At 40.8% G+C, this 16535-nt stretch overlaps 1 long non-coding RNA gene across 2 annotated transcripts; it reads left to right on the top strand.

Moving 5' to 3' along the window:
* Positions 1 to 410: 410 nt before the first annotated feature.
* Positions 411 to 15766, top strand: LOC113407439. 2 transcript variants are annotated; one of them, XR_003369986.1, is made up of 5 exons: positions 411 to 489; positions 1878 to 1950; positions 8864 to 8930; positions 12199 to 12316; positions 14654 to 15766. It is a non-coding gene; the product is annotated as an uncharacterized LOC113407439 (long non-coding RNA). The 2 variants fall into 2 exon arrangements; XR_003369985.1 differs by lacking the exon at positions 14654 to 15766 and having other exon boundaries at positions 12199 to 12684.
* The last annotated feature ends 769 nt before the right edge of the window (positions 15767 to 16535 follow it).

The following is a 16535-nucleotide window of genomic DNA, read 5'->3' as shown; positions in this document are numbered from 1 at the left end:
GCTGAGTGGTGGAGAGACAAGAAGTGCTCAGGGCAAAGACTCTCTAGGAAGAATGGCTCAAGATTAAGACTATCAGTGCAGAAGATGGATTTGCAGCAGCAAGAAAATTTCTAATCAGCTGCATTCTTTGCTTGAGTACAAATGTGAAAAACATTATTTTATAGCAAGAAAGTTAGTATATGAAATACTGAAAACCTCAAATGAAGCTCTCCTTTCCCAGTGTGTTATGAAATGCAGAAATTGCAAGGTTCAATTAAACATTCTCCTGAACTCAAAGGTATTAAAATGCTTAGCAGACTGGAATTAATGCAAGTGCCTACTTCCAGTTTTCACCTCTTTGCAGTCTTGTTACCTACTATTGCATGAGGGGGTCTTAGATTTGATCCTAAACATCTGACCCAACAAACTTTTTTCAGAGAGCAAACTGTTCGATAGATATAGAAGAAATGTGATCAACCAACAAAACAAGAATGATGAGTGTCGAGCAATGTGAGTCTTTCATTCCCTAGGACAGTGTTCCACTTCCACAACCTCCTACCCCCTGCTAGAGCAGAAAAGCCAGAGTCTGGGTCAATTAAGTCCAATATTATTTGCTATATAAAAGATACTAATCTCACGTGATTAATTCATGTGCAATCTAACATCATATTTATTAGGAGTGCAAATCGTGAATTTCTAGCCTAATAAGAAAGATTAATTGTATCAAGTGTTTAATTTCCTCTCATCAAATCTGGTCTTGATGATTCATGAATCTCATGGCAAAGTCATTTACTTTATCTGATCATTAGGTAATATAGATATTTATTAAAAGATGAATATTGCTAAATTAAATTTTTGAATATTTCAAAAGGCCACATTTTGTTCAAATGCAGGGAACATGTAATGGCACAGCGAGCTGACACTTGATTCTAGCAGCAAAGCAATGTATTCTTCCATAATATGAAAGTATGGCCCTTTCAAACTATTCTGACATATGCACTGAAGTCTTTGTTCCTGCACTGTGCATGCTAGAAAGTTTAAAATGTTAAATAATCTCTGAAACTGCCCTAGAAACTCAAGTTAGCTTATTAAAGGCTCCCCCCCACCTATCCCCCATTTGAAAATTTTCTTTGTTTCACTAACGACAAATCTCTTGTGTTTTGTAACATTGTTATTGAACAAGTTTAATGATTTGCTAAGGACCTCATCTAGCGGCATTACCAAGCAACATGAGATTAGAAACGAATGGTGATGTAGCCTCTCCTAGAATAAATGAAAATATTTTATTCAGCTACCAAGAAAGGGTCTCCCGAGATCAAATTAGAAGCTTGCTGTGAAGGGAGATGTTTAGGCATGCTCTGGAATTATTTATCAGCATTTTCTGGTTGTGTGAGAATAAGCAGACATTAAGTTTAAATTAAACAAAGGAGAAGGAAAACAAGGATTTTTAAGTAATTTGACTGCTAATGATATTTCTGAATTATTCTCAGTTTAATAGTTTAAGTAATTTGCAATGATAATAATTGCTCTTGCTAAAGCTCCAATAGTGTTAATTCTTTCCATGCTAAAATTAACCCTATTTAAGACCTTTAATGGACATGCAATTGCAAATTTATGTTGGGCTTTGTTAACTTTTAAATTTGTTTCCTTCTTGACATTTCTTTTCATTTAATTTAATTTTATTAGATTTGTCAACAATTTTAGAAACAGACTTAAAATCAATTTTAAAAGAATAAATGTTTGGGGGCTATTTTATGTTGCACTTTTTTGTCTTTATTTATAATGAGCCTGTGTTGCTAGATAGGATAGAAGCAGTTTAACTGTTACTTTTGTTTTTTTAACAGTAATGTGTTTCTTCTAGGCCAGTGAGAAACTATTACTGTGATTTTATTGCTCAGGTGCTGTAATCTTCCGTACAAAATATCTGGAAAACTGCAAAGGTGTTTAAATCTCACACAGAAGGAGCTAAAGGTAAGTATCATTAAGCATGCAATGCAAACCAATGAGTCTTGAAGTGTCAGGCCCAATGCCCCCAAAATTGTAAATATTAGCACTGTCCCATGAAATTTCTAGGACACATTTTTGTCAGAATGTTCTGATTTGTCAAAATCAAAATGCTTTACAGGACCATGTCAATTTCAATGAAATTCCAATGAAACCAGGCAGGTTTCTGATGGAACCCTGCCTGCCAAGTAGTTTTTGAAACATGCCTGGTTTCCTGCCAGCTTGTCCTCCTGACTCCTCCATAGCCTGCCTGGCAGGATGACAGGGAGCTGAGAGCTTCAGAGCCCCTGGTTACCTGATTCATGGCTCCTCATCAGCCTGAGCTCCCAGATCCTTGCGAAGTCCTTGGCTCTGGGGAAGCCTGCTGGGGCTGCCAGTAGTGATGGATGGAGAATAGTAATTACATTTCACAAAGAATTTGGAAACTTAGTTTTCATTCTGAACTGAAACCAAATTTCAAAATCTAAAAATCTTCCATGAAACAGAATTACCGTTTTCTGCCCAGCTCTAGTAAATAAGGACCTGATCCTGCAGTCCTTCCCCATATACCTAACTCCTATAGAAGTGGGCACATTTTTCAGAGGTGCCGAGCACTTGCAGTTCCCAGCAGGGCCGTAGCAACAAAGAATGTGGCCCCCTCCGAACGGTGGCCCCCTCCGAACATATGTCTGGGCGGGGCCCCTTACAATGCAGAAACTGGAATGCGGTATTTATTTTGCCACTTTTAGGGGCCCCCTTCCTTGCGGGGCCCCCTCCGGTCGGAGGGCGCTCACTATGCCTCTGGTTCCCAGTGACTGCAGTGGGAGTTATAGGTGCTCAGCATCTCTGAAAATCAGGCCTGCTTGAATATGCCTTGAACACAATGAACTCACAACAGCTCCTGAGCATGTAAGCAAGAGCCAGACTTTATTTAAAATTAGAGGGGGGAAATGCACCTTCTCCACAGAACAATCACTTAGATCCTGGTACTGTAGTTAACAGACTTGACAGTGTAGAGTACTCTGACTAAACCAGTGGACCCCCTCGTGTGTACATGTACACATACCCACACATACCTAACTTGCCCTCATTGCTTTGGAAATGTTTACTGGCCTAACTTTAAACCCACGTCAACTATGCCCAGTTACTATGGTGATAGTTATAAATAGGTATAATGAATACAATAGCAATCATAAACAATCCTGGGCTCCTTTGTGGAGTATGTGTGGCTCAGTTGGGATTTGTAACTAATGTGTGCTGTATAAGGCATATTCACAATGCAGGCAGCCTGCTCAACAGTTTACCTCCTAAGCAGTAAACTAGAAGATTGAGGTCAGTGAATGGTGCAAAACGAACCACATGAATGAGCAGGGAGATGTACCCATTGTCTTACTTCATGCCTCTCTGACAGCCAGATTATTCATGTCAGTATCGAGGTGTTTATTACATCAAGGGCATGGAGTAGGGGTGAGAATTATCTCCAGGGGCAGGATTTTCCTTTTTTTTTTCCAGTAAGAAGCACAAGATCAAACCCCTGTGTTGTGGTCAGTGCTATTGTGTACACCCCATATGGAAACCTGGGTGATGGAATACTTCTGGCATTTTTGTGAAATAACTGTTGACAATGGAAAGTGGCAGAATTTCTATGTAAAGTAATTTGGTTATTTTCACGGAGGTAGTACATGATGGTGTGGGGTAGTAGAACGACCAAAAACCACCATTAACTTCAAAAGAGTCAGAATTTCACTCTTTTATGAGCATGAGGGGTGGGTGCATTACTCATGAGTGATGAAGCCACAAGCATGTTACATAGCTCATCCCAAGTGAGTGCCAGTTTAACCTTTCTACCACACCCCATCATCATGTGTGCTGGATTGGCCACGTTCATTTTAGATATGTCAGAGAGTTTTAAAATTTTTAGTCTATTATTCATATCCCTTTGACTATAAAACCAAAAGCCTTAGTTACCCTTAATCCAATGGAACAAGGCTCAGATGGAGCTAGCAAAACCTCTAAAAATGATCTAAAGAGGTTTTCTACGTACAAAAATGTCACCATCTTGGGAACTTCCAAGTCTAGAATTATTATTATGTATTGTTGTATTCCCGTGGTGCCTAGGAGCCTAGTCATGGTCCAGGATCCCATTGTGCCAGGCACTGTACAGATAAAGAACAAAAAGTCAGTCCCTGCCCTAGACAGCTTACTATCCAAGTATCAAACAAAAGACAACAAATGGATACAGTACATGGAAACAATGAGACAGTATTGATCTACACACTAGTTAGTGTTCTCAGCAGACCAATGGCCTAACCATTATGAAGTTTTTTAAGCATAATGGAAAGATTAATAAAGGGCCTTAAAATTGAAGACAAGCACCTTTTGTTTGATGTGATACGAAGTGGGGAACCAGTGGAGGGATACAAGGAGAATGGTGGTATGTTCAAAAGGACAGTGTGAACACCTCCCCCTTCCTCTCCAGGAAACCCCTGGCTGGTAAGCCCTCTTGGTGAATTAAACAGCACACAGATACACCAAGTTACCTTCACCACATGTGTTTATTGTTCATCGCCTCCTTAAGCTCCAGATACAATACAACCATATACAACATCACAAGCAGCCCCTTTCTGCTCCCTGGGAGAGCTTTTTATACTGTCTACTTTCCCTCCTGGGAATCCAGATGGTAAGCTAATTACTAACTCATTAGGCTACTAGCAGGTATAAATTGTCCCTTCTGTCTTCAACACATCCAGTGCCCTGGGTGTTCTAAGTGACCAGTGAGCTGGCTTCCATACAACCCAATTTTCACAGCAGGTAGGAAAACGATGTTTGCCATGATATTATGAATGTATATGAATGAGGCAAGATTGCACTGTCAAGGCCAGAGAGAAGGGTGTTGCGCAAGTCAAGATGATGGGAGTTTTAGCTGTGTAGATGGATAGGAAAGGCTGTATCTTGGAGATGTTATACAGAAAGAATTGGAAAGATTTAAATATAGCCTGGATGTATGAACCTAGAGAGAGGTCCATGTTGAAGATGATGCCCGGAATATACCTGAATGACAGTCAGGATGGTGGTGTTGTGCACAGTGATCAAGAAAGGAGGTAGCAGGGAGAGCTTGGGGGGAAATTAAGAGCTCTGTTTTAGCTATGTTGAGCATTAGCTGAGGGCTAGACATCCACAAGAAGATGTCAGAGAGACAGGCTGAGACGTTAGTTTAGACAGGAGACAGGTCAGGAGTAGAGAGGAAGATCTGAGAGTCATCAGCATAGCAATGGCAGTTAGATTTGTGTTTCTGGATGAGATTGTGTAGTGATGAGGTATAGAGGGAAAAGAGAAGGGGATCTTCCAAAGGACATGCTGAAGGAGCGATTACAGAGATAGCAGGAGAACCAAGAGAAGATACAGATATGGAAGCCAAGGGAGTAGCAGGTTTCAAGAAAAAGAAAAAGGTCATTGTGTCGAAGGCAGTGTGACGTTTCAGTGAGGATGAGGAGGGAGAACTAGTTCTGAACTTGGGCTAGGAAGAAGTCATTAGAGACTTTGTACGATTGGTTTCAGTGGAATGCAAGGGGCAGAAGCTGGGTTGGGGAGAGTCTAGAATGGTATTGGAGGAGAGGAATTCCAGACAGTGATTCTGAACAGGGCAATGATCTCAGAGATGAAAAGGAGAATGGAGATGGAGCAGTAGTTGAAGAAGCAAGTGAGGTCAAGAATGGGTTTCTTTAAGATGGAAGAGACTAAATCATGTTTGTATTGTGGGGGGTGGGGGGTGGAAAGCCAGAGAAAAGTGAGAGTTGAGAAGAGTAAAGCAGAGGGATAATAGTGGGTGCAAAGTAAATGTGAGGATGGGATGGGATGGGGTGAGAGGGGTTAGAGGAGGAAAGAAGGCAAAATTCTGTGTCTGTGACAGGGGAGAAGAAGGACAGAGCTGAAGGAAGAGCCAAGGGAGGGGGAAGATAAAGTATTATGTCAATTTTTCTCTTGGAAGAAATTGGTAAGGTCCTGTGTGGAGAGAGAAATGGAGGCTGGAAAAGGGGAGGATTTGAGGAGGCAAAGGGTTGTCTGGGACTGAAGACATGGGGTTCAATTAAGTTGGAGAAGTAGAATTGTTTAGCAAGGAAGTTGTCACAAGTGAAAGGGAAGAGAACAAATCTGTAGTGGAGGGAGTCAACCTGGTCATGGGATTTTCAGCAGAGATGCTCTGCAGCATGTGAGCAGGAGCAAAACAAATGTTGGGCATGAGCCAGGGCTGGGAGTCATCAGAGAGGATCTTCCAAGTGAGAGAGAGGAGAAAAAGAGTCAAGGGTGGGGGAGAGTAAAGCATAGAAAGAATCAACAACTATGTCAGTGAAAGAAAGGGAAGAGAGAGCTGAGAGTAGATGAAGGCTGAGGGATTGAAAGTTACAAAAAGACTGAGTGACAGGGCACGAAAAAGGAAGCTGATGGGTGATGCTGGCAGAGACCAGGTGATGGGCAGAGAGGGGGAACTCAGCAACACAGATTAGGAAAAGCAGTGCTTGGCCAAGACCAAATCAAGTGAACAGCCCTATTGGAGAAAGGGAGAGGAAATGTGCAGGTGAGATGGGTCATCAACATGGAAGCTGAAATCACTGAGGACAAGTGTGGGAGATTGTGAGGAGCGGAAGAGAGAGAAACAGGAGTCAAAATCAGAAAAGAAAGCTGATGGGGAGAAGTTGGGTTGATAGTAGACAGCAACATGGAGGGGAAAAGGAGAGGAGAAAAGAGATGAGTCAGGTGCAATGCTGTTACAAAGAGGGGGAAGGAAGGAGGGGTTGGAAGAGCCAGGAACAGGAGAGGAGAAGCCCAATGACCTCACCATGGTCTGATCCAAGGTGGGGGATATGAGAGGAGAGCCCATCGTAAGAGAGGGCAGCTGCAGAGGCAGTGTCAGATAAAGGGATCCAGACTTCTGTGAGGGCTAGGAGCTCTGTAGAGTGAGATATGAGGGGTCATGCATGGCTGTGGTCTTATTAGAGATGGAGTGGGTGTTTCAGAGATAGCAAGGGAAGGGAGATGGGGGGGAAGGAAAAGGATAGTGTAAGGTTAGGAATAGTGGTACAAGAGGTGTAGAGGTGTCCGTGGAGATGGAGAGAGGGCTAGCCATGGGTGAATGGCAGATCGGCTAGATTACAAAACAAAACCCCAGTGTGAGAAAAATGTTGTGAAGGTAAAGCTTGCAGCAGGGCCCTTGCTAGACAGCTAGAGTACACTGGTAGGATCTGGGTAGGAAGCAAAGCAGGAGTAGAGACTCCCTGGTGCTTGCAGGAAGTCCCCCTGCTAAGCAGCTACCATTTGTGTTGTGTGTCCCGTTAGAATGCAGGAGTGTCAGACTGTATAAACATTACTAGCCTTGCAGCACCGCAGGATATCAGACTTCAAAGTTAGTGTCACTGCTTTATACTCAAAAGCTATCACTGTATCCAAGACTGAATCTTTCCCATTCTGGAAAGAAAGGCAACCACGAAGCTGCTCAGGTATATGAAATGGATTAATGTACAGAGAGCAGGTAAGGCAGTCAAAGACATGTGATACATTGATCTATCCTGGGGTTTCACAAGTTATTTGTCACATGTTCTGAAAGCTATTATTTATTTATTTGTATTACCATAGTGCTTAAGAGCCCTAGTGAGCCTCATTGTGCTAGGTGCTGTACAAATGCAGAACAAAAAAGATGGCTCCTGCCCCAGAGAAATTACAATCTAAGTAGCGTGGATCAAGATTCACCTCCAGATTTGTGATTAGGTTTAACTACACACACAGACACTAGTCTAGTCCACAAAACCTGTGGGTAGCAGTGCACTACTGGAAGCACGGCTGTATCCTCAGGGGGTTTAGTCTTGGATTCATACAACTAGAAAATGACCATTTTTTTAAAAATACCTAAGCAACCCTAATAAAATGCCCATAGCTAAGATAAAACCATCTGAAAAATAGGGGTTTATATTGGAAACACTGGCAGTCTCTCACATAGTGACTATAGCAGAATGAACAGACTGCCACAGCACTTATTCGTGAGCTCTCTATTTTATAAAGGAGAAAAATATTTCTTGGCTCAGTATCACCTCCTCTGCACTCCTGCCAAATGAAATACTCGAACAAGTACAATTTTACAGCACAGGCTTGATGTGAACATAATGTCACCGTGTTTGGCATTTAAAAAAAAAACTACTGCAAAAAATATTGGTAACACAAATGTTTTTGTTTCTAGCATGTCTCTGCCATTTTCTTCCCTCACGCATTTCCTTTCCATAAAATAATTGTCGCATATTTCATAAAAATAAAGATGCTTGGAGACTTGTATAGCAAGTGCTATAAAGAGGTTACATTTTGCAGCTTAAATAGCAATCTCTTTCCCAGTGCACAACTGTTCTCTTTACAAGATACCACCGCAGCAACTGGCACTTATTATCGCCTTTACCGTCTCAGCACAGAGGCCACGGACCATCATAGAGAACTATCCTATGACCACAACAGGTTATTCCTTCACTTGGAGCTTGGAGCATATTGGCAAGGCAGTGAGGGAAGCTTTTATTGCTGCTGCCTGTGTTGTTCCTGTCCTGTAGATAAATGAAGGACTTTGCTCTCCTCCCTGTTAGTCTGGCCCCTTTCATGAGTACCAGATCCAGATATATATCTTTTTGACAAAGGAGTGGGGGGGAATTAGAGCTGGAGTCAACAATTTCAAAACTCCAAGCCCTGTGAACATGTAGGTTTTGCTGTACAGTGGTTATGATTCATAGATGCCATCTCAACCCTTTTTCCCCCTGTAGCACAGTGATTATGGAAAAACATTATGCAGTATAAAATTATGTGTTAAGCAGGTTTTCTCTTGTCTAAATCCCTTGACCATTTTATCCAACTTCTTCATCAACATAAACAGCTTGGATGAATATTGAGGACAATAAGAAAGGAATTGGCTCAAGAAGTGGCATTCCTGCCTCAAGCAAGTATGTATTTATTTTCTTTCCTGTTCCCTGGAACGGGGAGGGGGGGGGGGAGCAAAAAACTGGAAGATTAAGCCTACACAGGATTTGCCTCTGTGCTATTCACTAAATCCTTCCTTTTCAAGGGGAGCAGTGCACTGATGCTACCTACATGCCCACAAAGCCTTCTTAAAGAAACATTACTTTCATCCCTTGAGCAGATACTGGTGAATGTAGTAAATGAACTCTCTTCTCAGAATGAAACGGGTGAATAGCGACTAAAGAAGAGGCTAATGCTGCTGTATTTTGCTTTGCCTCATTGTTTCCCTTTCACACAGGGTCTTTGGAAGATTTGATCTATTTGCTGCTGTTTCAACCTGTATAATGTCAGCTACATCCATCTTCATCTCTGTATTGCAGCTGCTAAACCCTTTGCCCATGCTCTCGCCACCTCTTGATTGCTATAATTTCCTCCCCTCTTCTCCCAACTTCCTTTCTATACAGGACACCACTGCAGTCATCTTCTGCGCTGTCTCTCCAGTGACATCAAGACTCTCCTTGAATCCCTTTATTAGCCTCCTGGGGTATTTTTACCACATCAAATTCAAGGCCCCTTTGTGTTCAAGACCCTAGAAAAATTTCACTCCCACTTCATCTCAAGCTTGTCCCCTTCTACACTCCTCTTTGCTCCTCCTAGGTTCAAATCCCCACTGTGCCTGATTTGAAGCAAGCACTTGAACCCAGGTCTTTTATGCCCCTGGGGAGTGTTCTAACCACTGGGCTACAGGCTACTGTGGGGAGAGACTGTCTCAATTTCTCCTGTTGAAGTTGTTCCACTTGGTCTAAATAATTAAATACTTATTAGAGCAGGAATCTGACTCTCCCCAGCCTACATGAGTGCCCTAACCACTGGGCTATACAGTCACTCTCTCTCTCTCTGGCCCACACATACACACTATTTCCAGTGCCTTTCCCCAAATTCCCTGCATTTACCTATTTCCCAGAAATTGCCCTTTCTTTCAAAACAATATACCGCAAAATAGCTGAGTTCATTCTTGGAAGGTTGTTTTCAGAAGACACCTGGAATTTTGCCTCTTGGAGGTGAAGATTATTTATTAGGTTTTTTTCTGTGGCCTTCCCCTCTCCCATATTCTTGCTTGCCCTCTCTCCCCTGCATGTCTTCTTTCCACTAGGAAAGGGAGCCATGTTGATCACATGGGAGGTTAATGCAATCTGAACAAAAATTGAAGGAAATATCATTTTATTAGTAATCTAGTGCTTTCCAAGACATAGCCTGAAAAAACTAGTGACTCAAGGGTTAATTCCCCAATGGAAGGGGGTGTTGCATTATGCTCTGCCTGTAGGGGATAGGTAAGAATGTTGTAATTGGACAAGCTGAAATTTTCAGGACATGCAAGAGGAACAGGTGAAAAAGTACCCGCTAATGATCTTTAGTCAGTGACTGGCCACCAGGTGCTCCTGAACCATATAAAAGAAGTTACTGAGCAACTCATAGTGGGGTTTGTGGGGTTTTTTGTGGTCTCCAAGGGGATGGGACAGGAAGAGCTATACTTCGTCTGTTCTGATATTACAAACAGTGTGAGCTTCACTTGTCAGAAAGGGCAGGATTCAGTAAAGCATAGCAGTGAAGATTTTTTTCCCCTTCAGAAAACCATTCTGCCTTTAGTCTTCTGTGTGTTTTTTGGAAGCTGAATTAAGCAGGCTCAGCTTCCTTTGGTTGTATCTCATTTAGTGGGGACTGACTCATCTGACACGTTACAGGGTTACAGAAATATGAAGGCCTAAGGCTCTGCTCTATGCTATTCTCTATCCATGGTATTGCAATTTAGAAAAATGAAAATCTCAACTTCTCACTTTCCTACCTGGCCCCTCTCCTGCCCCCATCTCTCCTCCTGCACTCCCAACTAAAAGTCGAATGATATTTTGTACATCTGATCCATACATTTGCTACACAATGCATATACAGAAAGAAAAGTCCAGTGAAAGCTGATGGTTAACCCATGACTTTGATAATTCCTGTTAATGCCAGTGGGAGTTGCATGTGCTAATCCTGTACACAAAGAGAGAAGAACAGCTAAATTTAATTCTTCTGCAGTACTGAAAGAATAGATACCCCTCTGATAACCTAATTAATGATACCTAATATTTGGTGGCCATTATCCAGCCTTTCAAAGCTCTGAAATGGCAGCTTATTCTTCTGTGTTTGTTTTTAAAACAATGAGTAATATCTCCGTAACGCTGTGGTCATGAATTTTCATGTGGCTTTTCAAAGAGAGAGAGAGATTCCTCCTTCTATACCATAGCTGTTGTGAGTGTAAATGGGCACACTTCCCAGGGGTACACCTGAACTCTGGCACCTTGTTCAGTATGGGTAGCGGGATGGTATGAGGAGTGTACTAAAAGGGAAAGACTTAGTGAGTTGACTTACTGCTGATGCCTGTGACCCTTTTTACTGATTTGGGCCCCAATTTTTAATAGAGGTGTTGTCACCATTGTTTGAAAAACGGATATAACATTCCAGTTCAAATAAGAACTGGACATGTTAAGTAGCAAATTGTTATTCTTGGCTGGCACTGTACTACACTAAGTCCAAGATGAAAAACAGCATTGCAACACTGTAAAACATCTCAAATAGTAAAAACTGCTGTTAATTAGTGGTTCTGACTCATAGCAACAAAAACAAAAAACATAGAGCCAAAGAATGTCTCTATGTGGTGCACTGGGTAGTGCAAGTTTCTCACCACATTGTGGTGCTTCAATGCATGGTTTGCTGTGTATCTGGTCAAGGTATCTTGACAAGGGATGAGCTAAAGAAAACTAGTGTGTGAAGTTTCTACTTTACTATTTAAAATAGTGCTGTTAGAAAACCCTGAAAGGAGATGGTAATTTAAATACTGACAGACCTGCCAGTGCAGTACTCTGGAGGTGCAACGGAGGTTTACACCAAACACACTGGGTTTTCCTTGGATGAGTATTAGTGATTAATACAGACAAATTTGCTATACTGGGTTTCACAATCCGCAGCTTCACTTTGAAATTTGAATTTGAAAGTTTAATGTACCCAGTGCCCAGATACCCCATCCCTCTTCCCCACTTGACTTGAGCTGTCTTCTCAGGGGGAGACCCAAGTGTCGCTAAATATGCCCTCCTGGGTTCTTCAGAGGCCTCCAGGGGGGTCTCCTTCTTCTCTGGAATGTCTAGGCAAGTATGTTAAGGCCAGCTCTGGTATCTGCCAGGTTATGAACAGCCTGTTTGTACCCACTTTCTGCAGCTGCAGGAAATGAAAGAATCCTGCTCCCAACGTACTCTAATACCACGACTCCTCTAATGCTGGGGCTGAGAGATGTCCCAGAGCACCCTGGGCTATGCTTTACGATACAACAACATGGGTGAGACATGTTCCCATAAGTCTTGAGCATTTGGGAAGTGGGGATATAAAATGAGCTGGCAGTTATGGGACCAATTTTATCCTTGGAGTTTCAGCAAGAATGAATTTGAACTTTATTGTCTTTCTTCACCCCTCTGATTTGAGCACTGAATATCCAGTCAGTAGTTTTTCAATTATCCAAAGCAAATTACAGTCTCTCTTGTCAGATTACTAGTTATTTATTTTTCTTTCTTACTATTATGTTAGCAACTTAGAGGTCTCAACCAAGATTGGGGTCACATTGTGCTGGCACAGTACAAATGGTCCCTGCCCAAAAGAATTTACAATATAAATAGACAAGACAGACAATCTGTGGGAGAAGGCAAGTACTATTACCCCTATTTTACAAATGGAGACCTGAGGTACAGAGAGATAAAATGACTTGCCCATGGTTATACAGGAAGTTGTGGCAGAGTTTTGAACTAATTCCCCTGTATCTCAGCCCAGTGCCTTAACCACAGGACCATCTTTCTTCTCTAGGCAATAGAGATGACCCACTGATAACAAGAATGTCCTTTCAGTTAATTCTGTGAGGAACTGACTGTTTGTAGATGAATTAATAACCAAAAGATCAATCTGTTGAAACTTCTAACCCATTTTTAAAAGAGCTAAAATTTAAAATATAGTTAAAATGATAGAGATGTTTAAATAATTTTCCATTGCATCTGTGACTGACAGACCAATAAATGCAGATTTATAGAAAATATGGGATGTTCTGGAGAAATGTCTGCATCATAATTTGAAGCATAACTATTTTGAAGGAACAGCACACTGATGATTCGGCAGCACCTATGTGTTGGCTGATGAACCTTGCTGTAATTATTGTTTTAATGAACGTTTGATTAAATTAAATTCCTAAACCATGAAAACTATTAAGAACAAAATTAAAAACTTTTACTGGATAATTTGATAATAACAAAAGGAAATGTATTTTTAAATTTTAAATTATTCATACTCAACATAGTAAAATATTAAGAGAATTCTTTGAAAAATTATGCTCTGCTTATATATACATAGAGAAGTCTTCTGAAAGAGCTCATGATAACTACAGTGCTGACCCCAATACATTCCTGTCACCACACAATGCTGCAGAATAGTATTAATAGAATGGCAATAACACCAATGAAGTGCATGGTAATAGGTGTTGTTGTTACTATCAGTTTGCATCAGTTTAAATTCAGGGCATAAATTCAGTTAGCATAATGGATCTTCATCCCTCCTGAAATGTTGGTAAAATGTATGAGAAGTTATCACATGACCTTTTTTTTTTTTTTTTTTTTTTTTTTGGTGTAACATGTCCCCTGGAATTGATGTCAGCAATCAATGGTGCAAAAACATGAACAGTGCACTGTAATGAGAACATACAGCAATACACAATATGAAACAACTTTGTTATTCAGCTATTACATTAGAACCATTAGAAAATTGAAGTGGTGCCATAAACCAATTTGCTTCTGCTTAGAATTATTGATCCTCATTTTCCACTAAGTAGACCTTTTGGATTGCAGTTCTACATAGAAAATTAATTTGCCTAAAATTCTTCATATATAAGCATACTTACTGAGAAATAAGTCTCTGCTTGGGGGGACTCTGCAGCCTGCTTCAAGCCAATCATTAGGGCACTACGTTAAATTATAACTGGAATATGATGACCAAAAAAAAAAAACCTGGAGTTCATTATCTTTTACAAGAGAAATTAATGTCAGTAATGATCAAGGAAAACATTTAAAGCTGTACCTATTCATACCTGCAGTTTGAATGGTGTGAATTTTAACATTTTAAATGTATTTGTTAATATCACAAAGTACAAGCTTACCACAGAAAAGCAGGGAAAATAGAACATTCAACATCTTTTTTTTTTAGTACTAATTTGTAATAAACCAAATTTCAAAGCGATAAATCAATACTCATTTTGGTAATAAACCAAAATTATTAACCACAGCATTCCAAAAACTTTATGTATAAGTGCATTCCTAACAGTATGCAGAAAAGTAACAATATTTATATGACATCTAGGGGCACCACTTTAAATAAGGGTGTCATTTAGAAGTCATGTTTATTTGCATTTTTAGTGTATACTCTGTACCTACTGTATTACAATGCTTTATGTATGTTTGTATATATGGAGATCTGGGACTTATTTTTTGCAATTAGGCCTGTGATCCTGCCTCATATTGGGCCAAATTCTGCATCTAGTGAAATCGAGAATTTTCCCCACAGTTTTAATCATAATAGGATCAAGCTGTTAGTTTTACAACTTTTAAAATCATGTTTCTATTAATGCTTTGTACTTCTATAGTACCTGCCATCTGAAGATCTCAAAACATGTTACAAGTATCAATTAATGAACCTTTATTGCATTCCCCGAGGTAAGTAACATGTATTACTATCCTCATTTTGTAGGTTGGGAAACAGAAGCACGGATTGTTAAATGGCTCACTTGAGGTCACACAGAAAGTTTGAGGCAGAACTGGGTACAGAACCCACATCTGCTGACTTCCAATGCTACTCTTTAACTGCCAATCTGTCCTCAAGATCTGATTTGTGACGTTTGGATATGGAATCTACTCTAACTTTGAATTTACCCAGAGATTATTTAGCTGGGGTGTTCTAATTTAGGCCCACTTTTAGTTTCCATATAAATGTAAGGGCCAGATCCATAGCAGGTCTAAACTGCTGTAGCTCCGTTGACTTGCAGACCAGGATCTAACCCTTCAAATCCAATCTGCAGCTCTTACGCATACAAATAAAGTATTGTCCTTTCTCTCATGAGGAGTCCTAATGACTTCAGTGGAATTACTCTTCTCTTGTAAAGCTTATTGCATTGCCCAATTAGTAGGGAGAATCCCCTCACTTATAAATCTAATTAGTTATTTCTCAATTCTGGGCACAAACTACACATTTCCCACCTGTCATTCTCTGAAAGATTTGTATTAATACAGTTTTTGTGGCAAGTCTTTCTTAATTTTTTAATACAATATTTCTAATATGCTGTTAGAGAGAGGACACAATAGGTTATTAATATACTACTCTTGGATCATGAGAGTTCATCTGGTTAAATCTCAATTTCTGCCTTCTCAAACTCATTGGGAGATGAGGATTAACCTATATCGGCATCAGTGATACACACACAGATGATTCATCTTTAGCTATTCAATAATCTTCAATAAATGATAAATGCACTTATAATCATAGAGAAGCTGGTACCCTTCCAATCAAACACTTTCCCATAGGGATAAAAAGATGCATTACTGCAGGATGTCAGTTCTTATTTTATTTGTATTAAAGCCAATGGGAATATTGCACTTTTCAAAATAAGTTGTCAATATTTTGAAAAAAATGGAATTTTGTTGTTGTTTTTTTTCAAACCAGGTCTAATGTTTATATATTAAATGTACTGAGATTGTTATTAGTAAGGAAGGAACTTACAAAGCTTTATAGTTTTGATTATCTGAAACTTATCCAAACTAAGGCATGGTCTACACTTACCCCCCAATTCGAACTAAGGTACGCAACTTCAGCTACGTGAATAACGTAGCTGAAGTCGACATACCTTAGTTCGAACTTACCGCGGTTCAGACGCGGTCCACACGCGGCAGGCAGGCTCCCCCGTCGACTCCGCGGTACTCCTCTTGTTGAGCTGGAGTACCGCAGTCGACGGCGAGCACTTCCTGGTTCGATTTATCGCGTCCAGACCAGACGCGATAAATCGAACCCGGAACTTCGATTGCCAGCCGTCGAACTACCGCGGTAGTGTAGACCTGGCCTAAGTGAACCTTTGGTGGAGCTGACCTCACCTATATTTGTGGGCATGGCTTCCCCTTTCCCTGTGGCAGCAGCAGCAGAATTCTTCAAGGGAAGCTGGGCATCATCAATACTGTATTTGGGGGAGAGGCCTGCCCCCACATCCTCCAGTTCCACTCCTCTAGTCAGAAGCCTTCTCAGCCTTCTCCCTGCTCCAAATTGGGGGATGCTTCTAAATTGCACCCTACCTCTAGATTGCCATGTATCTTGGAAAAGGACCATGCCCTGCTTCTATCAGCACTCCTACTCTTGAGGAAGACTGCCCTTCCCTATGCCCACACCTCTGCCTCCTCATATGACAAGTCCACAATCCAGCAGAAGGTGACAATGGACTATTTCTTCCCTTTTTGACTAGCACACCCCTGAGTAGGATGAAG

This window comes from Terrapene carolina, unplaced genomic scaffold, assembly GCF_002925995.2.
Source record: "Terrapene carolina triunguis isolate 2854851 unplaced genomic scaffold, T_m_triunguis-2.0 Scaffold211, whole genome shotgun sequence".
Taxonomy (NCBI): Eukaryota; Metazoa; Chordata; order Testudines; family Emydidae; genus Terrapene; species Terrapene triunguis.
This window is presented reverse-complemented; position numbering and strand designations above follow the sequence as displayed.